The following is a 10,898-nucleotide window of genomic DNA, read 5'->3' as shown; positions in this document are numbered from 1 at the left end:
TCTGGTAAAAGGTAGTTCTGTCTTTAAAATCTTATCCAATTAAAAGAGAGGAAAATGTATGCTGAATAGCTCTGGTATACAGAAATCTTAAAGCAGTAGTCTTCCAGAAGGTCTGTACTGAATATTCCAAATCAGCTTCATTTGGTTTATGCCTAAGCATGCAGCTTTACAGATTGTGTCACCAAAAGTTCATTCCGAAGGGAGCTATGCGCAGAAGTAGGGTCAAATCCTGAGAACCTGTACTAGACACAAATAGATGCTATGCTTGTTTTGTACCCCTAGCTTTTGGGGATCAACACAACTAATTAACACTTTAATACTATAGATATGAAAAAACAACCCCTGCTGTAGGGACAGCAAAGCAGCCAGAAAAGAGATTATGTACAAAGGCCAGAGAAAGAGCTGTGAGTGCCATCCTTTGGACTCCTTGGAAAACTCACTAAACCAGATGTGCTGTAGCCTGGGATTGGTGTGTGTTGTATGGCTGATTTGAGTGCTGTGGGCAGCCCAAGGATGCCTGCCTCTCCATGAAAGCAAACCTAGAGTGAGAGACAAGGGTGATGTCAGCAGCTTCTAGAACTCCTCTTTGTTGTAAGATTCGGGGGGCGGGATCTGTGAGTTTGTTTGGGCAGTGGGTGAGAGGCAGTCAGTCCTGAGTGGGGAGGTGTGTCAGGAGGAGGAGGTAGTGATGTAAGTATATATTTATTAGTAATTTGTATTAAAGGCACCATTATGTATTTTAATAACGTGTGCTGTTGTTTTAGTTTCCTGAATGCTCAGTAATATTAAACTATGTTAGAGATTTGGGAAAGCTTTTCATAATAGGTTTTCTTAAGCTAGGGATCGGGAACTACAGCCCTCCAGATGCCATGGGCTCCCATCACCCCTGACCACTGGACATTCTAGCTAGGACTGATAGTATTTATTTACTGCATTTATATCCCACCTTTTCACAGCTGACCAAAGACCACCCAGTGAAGTTAATGGTCAAGTGGGGATTCAAACCCATGTCTCCCAGCTCATAGTCCAGGGCTCTAACGACTACACCACACTGGTTCTCCTAGTACAATGCACTGGTTCAGCAAATAACATTCAGTGAGTAAAATAGCTGAACATTTCCCCAGTTTAAGTGAAAAATTGACACCCCCTATAGTCCTTCTCTTTTATAAAAGTTAGTATTTCAACTCACTGCATTCTAATAGTTGGAAAAGAAAAAGTCATTCTCAACCTATTCCTAAAATTCAGATTTTTATATCCTATTTTACAAATAGGCAGGCCTACAATCCTGCCAACAAGCAAACGTCTTTGCCAGGATGTTACTAATGTAGTTGAGATAACAATCAGACCTTAGGTTTGTTTGACTTGTTTCTTGAGTACTTCAGATACATTGATTACAAAAGCAGCTAGCTGGGGTCAGCTTTTGGCTAAGGAAAATCAAGGTTGGCTGAGCCTGGTTAGTTATCCACACCACTTGACCTTCAAAGGGATAAACAAGCTTATTTGTAGGCACAGACAAGCAACATAAATGAAAAATAGGGGAAATGCCGTTTCATAAATGGCTGTTTTCCTAAAACAAAGAAAGCTTTTTGGGGGGAAGGAAGACTCACGTACATAGTTGTGTGCTATGTTCAGCATGAAAATTAATTTCTTTCCTGAGCATATAGGCATTTTGTTATGCACGTTTCAATACATAAGACTTGGGTTACAAATAAATCAGAACTACAAGACAGGAATCAAACAACATTGTACTATCTGGGATAGACACAGTTTCATATATTTAGGGTTGCAATCCATCTGTGCCTTTTGTTCCCATCTAAAATAGAGAAGTCTTAAGGTAGGTAATACTATGAAAGGCTGCAAATCTCATCTTACTTTTTCCAACAGAGGGCAAACTCATATTTCAAAAATTCAATCACTGCACAGTAGGAAACTATGAGGATACTTCTGAGGTGCCAATAAAATCCATGGGACAAATGAAATTAATTTTTTTGTGTCTGTGCAGTAGAAATACTTTTAAACACACACACACACATAAATTTCACAGTGCTACATTCGTAGTGCCCTGCTCGGCATAGTTCATAGCTTCTCTGAGTTCTTCAAGCCCCTTCGCCACGGCAAGGCAGTGATCCATGAAGGGGCAGTGATCCATGAAGGGGAGGATTGGAGAAGATCAGTCTACATCCCAATCCCAAAGAAGGGCAGTGCCAAAGAATGCTCCAACTATCGCACAATTGCACTAATTTCTCACGCTAGCAAGGTTATGCTTAAAATTCTACAAGGAAGGCTCAAGCAGTATGTGGACCGAGAACTCCCAGAAGTGCAAGCTGGATTTAGAAGAGGCAGAGGAACCAGAGACCAAATTGCAAACATGCGCTGGATTATGGAGAAAGCTAGAGAGTTCCAGAAAGACATTTACTTCTGCTTCATTGACTATGCAAAAGCCTTTGACTGTGTCGACCATGGCAAACTATGGCAAGTTCTTAAAGAAATGGGAGTGCCTGATCACCTCATCTGTCTCCTGAGAAATCTCTATGTGGGACAAGAAGCTACAGTTAGAACTGGATATGGAACAACTGACTGGTTCAAAATTGGGAAAGGAGTACGACAAGGCTGCATTTTGTCTCCCTGCTTATTTAACTTATATGCAGAATTCATCATGCGAAAGGCTGGGCTGGATGAATCCCTAGCCGGAATTAAGATTGCCGGAAGAAATATCAACAACCTCAGATATGCAGATGACACAACCTTGATGGCAGAAAGTGAGGAGGAATTAAAGAACCTTTTATTGAGGGTGAAAGAGGAGAGTGCAAAATATGGTCTGAAGCTCAACATCAAAAAAACGAAGATCATGGCTACTGGTCCCATCACCTCCTGGCAAATAGAAGGGGAAGAAATGGAGGCAGTGAGAGATTTTACTTTCTTGGGCTCCATGATCACTGCAGATGGTGACAGCAGCCACGAAATTAAAAGACGCCTGCTTCTTGGGAGAAGGGCAATGACAGGCCTAGACAGCATCTTGAGAAGTAGAGACATCACCTTGCCAACAAAGGTCCGTATAGTTAAAGCTATGGTTTTCCCAGTAGTGATGTATGGAAGTGAGAGCTGGACCATAAAGAAGGCTGATCGCCGAAGAATTGATGCTTTTGAATTATGGTGCTGGAGGAGACTCTTGAGAGTCCCATGGACTGCAAGAAGATCAAACCTCTCCATTCTGAAGGAAATCAGCCCTGAGTGCTCACTGGAAGGACAGATTGTGAAGCTGAGGCACCAGTACTTTGGCCACCTCATGAGAAGAGAAGACTCCCTGGAGAAGACCCTGATGTTGGGAAAGATGGAGGGCACAAGGAGAAGGGGGCGACAGAGGACGAGATGGTTGGATAGTGTTTTCGAGGTTACCAGCATGAGTCTGACCAAGCTGCGGGGGGCAGTGGAGGACAGGAGTGCCTGGCGTTCTCTGGTCCATGGGGTCACGAAGAGTCGGACACGACTAAACGACTAAACAACAACAACACATTCGTAGCAAAAAGGAATTCAAAAGACATCAAGAGAATCACAAGCCTCAGTAGATTTTAATATTAGCATCACTAGTGTCTGTCTTGCTAGAATGGAATTTTTTACAACAGATAGCTGAGGTGTGCACCCAGGGCAAATTCAGCTAAATAAGTTCATGTATTTCCCCCCCATATTCTATACATTCTGCTTTGGGATGGAGGGAGTGGAGAGGCTTACTAAAACTTCATAACAAAATCTGTTTGAGAATTTCACCTTTACACATTCACCCAATCATATAATGGGGATTCACAGGTAGAGGAGGAAGTGGGGCTGTACCTTCTATCAGTGTTCCTATCTTCAAACACAGAGCATCCCTAGCTTTAATGTCTACACACTGAGCATGGACATCTGCAAAGGGTGTCTACATTTGAGCAGCTGTTCATGCTCTGATGATCTTTCTTTAGGGGCAGGTCCAGAAGGTTCAGTCTGCTTATCGTACTTTTCTATTCGTGGATCACCTTCATATAACTAATGCATGAAAAATGCTAAGGGGATTTGCAAAATGGCTTCCCCAATTCACACAGTTCTGGGAAGACTTTAAAAATAAATAAAAATAAAGTGTTAGTCTTTATTTTTTCTTAAATGCATAACTGCCAAGCAGGGGAATAATCACAGTTGAAACAGTACTCTATCTGTATTAGAGGAGAAATAATGCTGAGCTTTAATATAGAAAAATGCACACGCCAATTGTCAGATATTAGTATTAGTATTGTTCTCTTAGTCTTCTAAGCACCAAATTAAATACTAAGCAGTGGCAGTGTCGATTGAACACTGGTTTAATGCACTAAGGGGAAGACATGTGGGATACTTAGGAAAACCATTTCCACTGATTTAGAGAAAAGCAGAAGGTAGCTCTGCCTTTAAAACCCTGTCAATTTAAAATGAAAAAACCCCTGCACTGAATAGCTCCTGTACACAGAAATCTTAATTGCTACACTGCCTAAAGTAAACATAACTAAATAGGCCTTCTGTTACACACTCTTCAACTAAGAAGTCTTTATATGCTATGGCAATTAAAATTCTTGTGGTCTGGGAACCTTGAATTCATACATCCAGCAGTCTTTCTAGCCTCCTTTTTCTAAGGTAGGTTTTTATTTTCTTTTGTCACTAACTAGCTAAGAGTTTCATTTTACCAGAACAAGCACTTCCACAAATGCTAAATACAAAACAGATGTTAACGTTTAAGTCTCTTGAGATGTTTAAGGCCAAGTAGCAATGTAGCTTCCAATCCATTCACTCCAATGTGAAGGTTCAAGGTACACAATGATTTTAAAACAGATTTATGAATAAATATTTTCAGCAGAGCATTTTATTATGGAAATGGGTATTTCAATATCCTTATTTTGCATTGTTCTATTCATATTAGGACTAAATACTCAAACCAGTAAATGTTTAGATTAGGCAATGTCATACCCTCCAATATTTCTCTGATGAAAATAGGGACGTCCCATTCCATAATGATAATTTTATTATTTATACCCCACACATCTTACTGGTTTGCCCCAGCCACTCTGGGAAGCTTCCAACATATATAAAAACATAATAAAACATTAAACATTTTAAAAAAACCTTCCCTATATAGGGTTGCATTCAGACAGCTCAGTGGTCGGATAACTCCATGCCATCCAACATTTCTCCAGTGAAAATAGGGATATCCTGAGGAAGCGTGCTGGCTTTTACCTTTAAGGTCATTCATGGCTTGGGACCAGGGTACTTGAAGGACCAGTCTATCTACTCGTGTTTTTTGAGCTCTTCCGTGAAGGCCCTTCTCCAAGTGTCATTCCCCTCAGAATGGTTATGGCTACTGAATGTTAAATTGCTTTAACAATAGCAGCTTTCCAATGGGCATTCTGGGAAAATAAATATGGTAGCCATGTGCCCAAAGGAAACCCATAGACTCCATTCTGCACTCACTTCCAGGCCCACAGCCACTATATTTATTTCCCCAGAATGCCTGGATGTAGTGCCATTCCCAGGGGCATTTAAGGGGAATTGTATCACTCAAGGCTTTCTGAGGAAATAAATAAAATGCTGTCCAAGAGGAACACAGACCAACTCTTGAGTTTTGACCTCTGCTCTAAAAATACATGGGTGGGGGCCTGGCACAGATGAAGAGGAAGCTGTACAAGCCTTGGCTGGCAACATGCCAGCTCCTGGCCCGGGCCAGCGGAACTTCCTGTGGGTACACTATGGAGAGCTGAAGTGGCTGGTGCAGGGTGAGTCATGGCACCAAGGAGTCTGTGTCCAGCACCTCCTGGGAGAGCCCGCATTTCAGAAGTTGCACTAAAAATGGGGAAGCGCGCCCAGAGCAATGTGTTAGCCCCCTTCCCCCTAGTGATGCCACTTCCCCCCTTTGCACCTTGCCCCAGGTGCTGGCAACCCATGCCACTGGTGGGAGTGCACAGGAACCAGAGTAAATGGTAATGTGTACCCAGCTGTTGGCTTATAACAATTATCCCTTTAGTATAGCTTCAAATTTCATTCACTTTAATTCCTCCAATAAAAATTATTCCCTATGTAACCAGACAAAAGAAGCCATATTTTGCTCTTAGTTATAATGGTAAATCCAGGGGTTTCAGGAATGAATAGATAAGGGCATTTATAAAAAAAAAAAAAACACAACAACAACCAGAGTTTAAACCAATGTGTAGAGTGCTCTTCCCAAAGCTTTTGGATTTGGCACAAAGGTTTTGGAATAAGCTTCTGCCAGTGCATGATTTAGCTGTCTCATATCAGTCCCTTTATTCATCTACACCTCCTCGGGGCTGGATTCAGTTTTTATCCAAAAAAGGGCAGTTGCTGATCCTTACTCAAAACATAGGCACAAGCAGGCCAAGCTTTCACTTAAGAAATCATTAAAGAAAATACACCTCCAAACATGTCTCATAATCAATTTGGAAATGTTACTTATTGGCTGAGAGTCTTTGCTTGGAAATATAAACACCAGAGACAATTAGTAACACATTCTCAACTTCCTTTAAAAAAGAAAAAAAAAGTTGAATCTTGCCTTTTTTTCTAAAAGCACAGCCAACTCTTCCTTCATCTATGGAGAACATAAAGATAACATACAAAAATATTACCTTAAGGTGATAGCTATTGTTAAGACATGCCTCTATGTGTCCTTGTCAAAATATTTGGCTATGGTTCTAAGACACAAAATAGTTTACAAAACATAATAAGTTGGCTATTTCAGAATCAGCTGGGGGCAAATGACCTACATGGCCACACAACACTGTGTATAATAAAATAAAATGTAAAATAAAATAAATAGGAGACAGAGAAAAGTTTGCATTCTACAGCAAACTAGAAAATATTGATCTGAAATTGAGATGGTAATTGTGATTTAATAGTATAATTTGTGTATTGTAAAATTTTATATTTAGAATCGTCAATATATGCTAGCAAGGTACATGTTTTATTTTCTAAAGTAGGACCATTAAAAAAAAAAATAACTGGAACAGGAAAATAAGGGAAATGTTTATTCTGAGTTCTCCAAAATACCTCGGTTTTCGAATGTAATCTGTTCCAGAAGACCTTTTGACTTCTGAACGTTCAAAAACTGAAGCATTTACTTCTGGAAGCATTTACTTCCGGGAAACTCAATACAGAAGCCGTGTGGCACGTTCGACTTCGAAAAAGTGTTCGAAAACCGAAGCAGTTACTTCTGGGTTTTTGGCATTCGAAAACCAAAACATTCAACTTCCAAGACGTTCGAAAACCAAGGTACCACTGTACTTATTTCAAAGTATTAAGGGAAGTACAGTAAATGGGTGTACATGTTTTCACAGAAAGTATACAGAAACATTGCCTAATGTTGGTCCTGTGGGATAACCAGCTTCATATAACCAATATGCTTAAGTCTAATTGATTATTTAAAACAATAAATAAGCTGTCCTGCCAGGCTTAGCTATGTCACTTCCCTTCACCTTGGGAGGAAATGGGCAATCAAGTGTTTCTGTTGGTCTACCTGTGGATTTGGTATGTGAGGAAGTCTGAGCTGGTTACTCCAGCTCAGCCACATGGCTTTAACCAGTCTCTTTTGTTTCAGACAAGACTGGAGTCTGAAACTAACATTTTCCTATGCTAATATTTCAGGAAATTTTACCATTTTGTAACCAAGCTATGTTTTATTGCCTGTGCAACTTTTCTGACCGCTGAATGGAAAAGCTCATGAATCTGACCTAAAGAGAGTTTGTAAGTAAACCATTTTATAACTTACTAAACGTGTGGTCTTTTTCTGTGCTAGGGAAAGTGAGGAACTCTGGAAGGAGCTTTTAAAGGTGACATTCTGGAGGGGCACATTTTAAAAGTTTTTACAGCCTATATTTCCACAATTTACTTCACTACTTGTTTTGCCATGTTAAATCTTTGCCAGGGTTCTTTCACCAAAGGGCACTTGCCCCAAACTATGATCTTTGCATCCAAGAATTACTACTTTTCATCAACATGTTCATTCAGATTTCTTCTCCCTGCCCCACCCCCACCAGCCCAGCCATCCTTCCATCGCATCCTGCTACATACAGCCATGGAAAGAGCTTGCTGGAGAAGCTAATGTATTAACATTGTGCAATGTATCATGCCAGCGGCTGTCAGAAAAAAAATTTGTATGTCCAAAATGCACAATGATTCTGTCAACTGTTATGGAATAGTGCTATAAGAATTCTGCTCTTTCCACCTTATCCAGTAATCTAGATGCATCTATTATCCAAGGGATGACCTCAAACTGCATTTTGAGACAACTAGCAATGACTCCAAAAAAAATACTCTGAAAGGATACTTTCCAACACTGTCTACAAACCCCAGGCACGTCCTCCAAGGACTATACTATGGAGATGAGATCACAACATACTGAAAAGGAAGATGCAAGCAGGCATAATGAAGATGATCTCTCTGAAATTCCATCTTGGATCCCTTAAGACGCAGATATAAGCTGAGGTCTGAGCTAAACTCAAAGAGCAAATAGTTCCTATTCAAAAAGATCGAAGGGTCAAAAGTATGCATTGCATTAAACTTATTTTTGAAGTTTGCTTAAGCTGACCTCTTCCTTTTGCTTTGAAAGAAAAACAGGTGTTCAGGACCCTGATGCAGATCATGGTCCCAGTTTGGATTGGGGGGCCTGTAGTGGTTTTCTGCCAAAAAATCCAGTCTGGGTTGTTATTTGCCATGAAAAACAGACACAAGGGCAACAAGGACTTGAGTTGATGGAAGATGAACTCTAGATGAACTGGAGTCAGAAAATCTTTCTGGGAATCTGATGTTATTCAGTTATATATATATTAGTTATTTATTTTTGTTCCACCTTTATCCCAAGTGTCTCAAGGAGGCATACACATGGTTCTCTCTTCCCCATAACCTGGAAGATAAGAAAGACAGTAACTGGCCACCCAGTGAACTTCATGTTGAACCTGGGTCTCTGCAATCCTACACTTAGATGTGATGCAGAGGTGTCTGTTTGCTTCCAATATTCTCTGCTTATATATTTGCAAATAAAGCAAATATTACATAGAGACTATACAACCCCAATGTGATCTTATCCTAAAGCATGAATTGGGAATGTTCTTCAGCTCAAGGGTCATATTCTTTTGTAGGCAACTAACTAGACATGACACACCAGTCGTGGGCATGGCCAGAGACAAATGCCTGACCCTTACTTTTGACCATATGTGATTCCTTTGACCAGTAGGCTACATTCCAGTCATGCAAAACTCTGGGGTTTACACACACACAGTTCAAGGGCACAGTGCAGTCAGGCAAAAGCACTCAAGGAGTGTGCAGAGGCATGTTGGTGAGGGGTGTGGTCTGGAAAGAAGAATGGCTTGGGAGAATTTCAACCAGCAGATAAAGAGGCCTGAGATTCCCTATTCCTGTGAGAAACCAGTACATGTAATAATTCTTTAATAAGTTCTTTAATTGATTTATGGTATCCGTAATGCTTTATAAAACACCACCCATCTAGATAGTATCTGTGACCTGCAAACCAGAGGAGCCAGAATATTTCCATTTATGCTCATGTGAACTCAGCTCAGTTCCAAACGCTCTGGCTAAAGTGTTTTGTGAACAGAGTCAGCCTGGAAGCCTTAGCATTTTTCTGTTTTTTTAAATAACAGATTTACAAATACTTTTAACCAATATTAACAAAGGCTCACTGTAGGGGAATACTACTCCAGTATTTATTTTAAGAATAGATCATTCAACCTGTTGCTCTCCTTTTCTTTTAAAAAAACTCCATATTTATTAGGATGCTTATATCTCTTAAAAGCTTTTTCTGAGAAAAAAGTATTCCTGTATTTAATAACAATGAACTTTATTGCCCTTTGACATATCTAGGACTTAATTGGGATCAATTTCAATTGCAGTTTCTCCAAATATTTATGTAATGTAGGGTCCATATCCTCCAGAGAGCTTATAAAAATATCTACATTTCTCCATCTTCTCTCTCTTCAAAATCCAAAAGGAAAAAGACTCATTCCACACTTACTAGCTAACTACAGTTGTCCATAACTAACAAGATAAGAGGCTTCATTAGATTAAATGGTGTTTTCTCTCTCTCCATTTTTCTTCAAGCTAGTACTACAAGGGAAAGTGTGGTTAAAAATGTAGCACATGCATAGTAGAGTGTATCTGAGTATTTAAAAGCCTCATACTGAACCAGTCATGTGAATGTGAAACACTGGAATGGCAAAAGCAAACAAGATGCCAAATAATACAGTCTCTTGTGTTTAGTATGCTAGTGTGCCTTATTCAGCCTCGCCTGATGGTCAGAACTCAGCATTATAATTGCATTTAACCACGTGATAAAATGTAATTAACCGTCTTACTTAAGCAATTTTACCATATCTGTTACTTACCCATGTACAGCCAACAATTTCCTTCTTTTCTATTAAAAATAGATGTTTTAAGGGAGAGAATAATAAAGTTCCATTTTTGTGTGAGATCACCCTCTCCTCCCCACCCCCCAACACAAGGTCTTTTACTGTACTGCAACAGATTAAATAATTTTTCACTTTCACAAGGAGTGTTATTTTTCTTCTGCATACACAAAAAGGCCCAAAGTATCTTCAAGAGTCAACATTTAATCTCCACAATGACATACTCCCATTTATTCTGCATCCATTGAGCTCCCACCACTAGTTTGAGAAGCAGTGTGCACACAATATTAGCCACATCAATATCTACCCTTCTTCTTCTTATGAAATACTATGTTTTGATGAGTTTCTTCCCAACCAGCTTTGATCCAAATTGAGAAAAAGAAAGGCATACCTGCATTTTAAGCCAGTAATGTGCAAGCAGCCTAAATTTTGCACACCTTAAACAAATATTCTCCTTCACAAATGTTGGGTTCTTGA

At 39.8% G+C, this 10,898-nt stretch overlaps 1 long non-coding RNA gene across 1 annotated transcript; it reads left to right on the top strand.

The window, feature by feature from the left end:
• The first annotated feature begins 534 nt into the window (after positions 1-534).
• On the top strand, positions 535-8,578 carry LOC307219651. Its single transcript, XR_013840481.1, has 3 exons — positions 535-690; positions 957-1,095; positions 8,237-8,578. It is a non-coding gene; the product is annotated as an uncharacterized lncRNA (long non-coding RNA).
• Positions 8,579-10,898: the final 2,320 nt, after the last annotated feature.

Source organism: Podarcis cretensis (genome assembly GCF_951804945.1).
Source record: "Podarcis cretensis genome assembly, chromosome: 7".
Classification (NCBI taxonomy): domain Eukaryota; kingdom Metazoa; phylum Chordata; class Lepidosauria; order Squamata; family Lacertidae; genus Podarcis; species Podarcis cretensis.
This window is presented reverse-complemented; position numbering and strand designations above follow the sequence as displayed.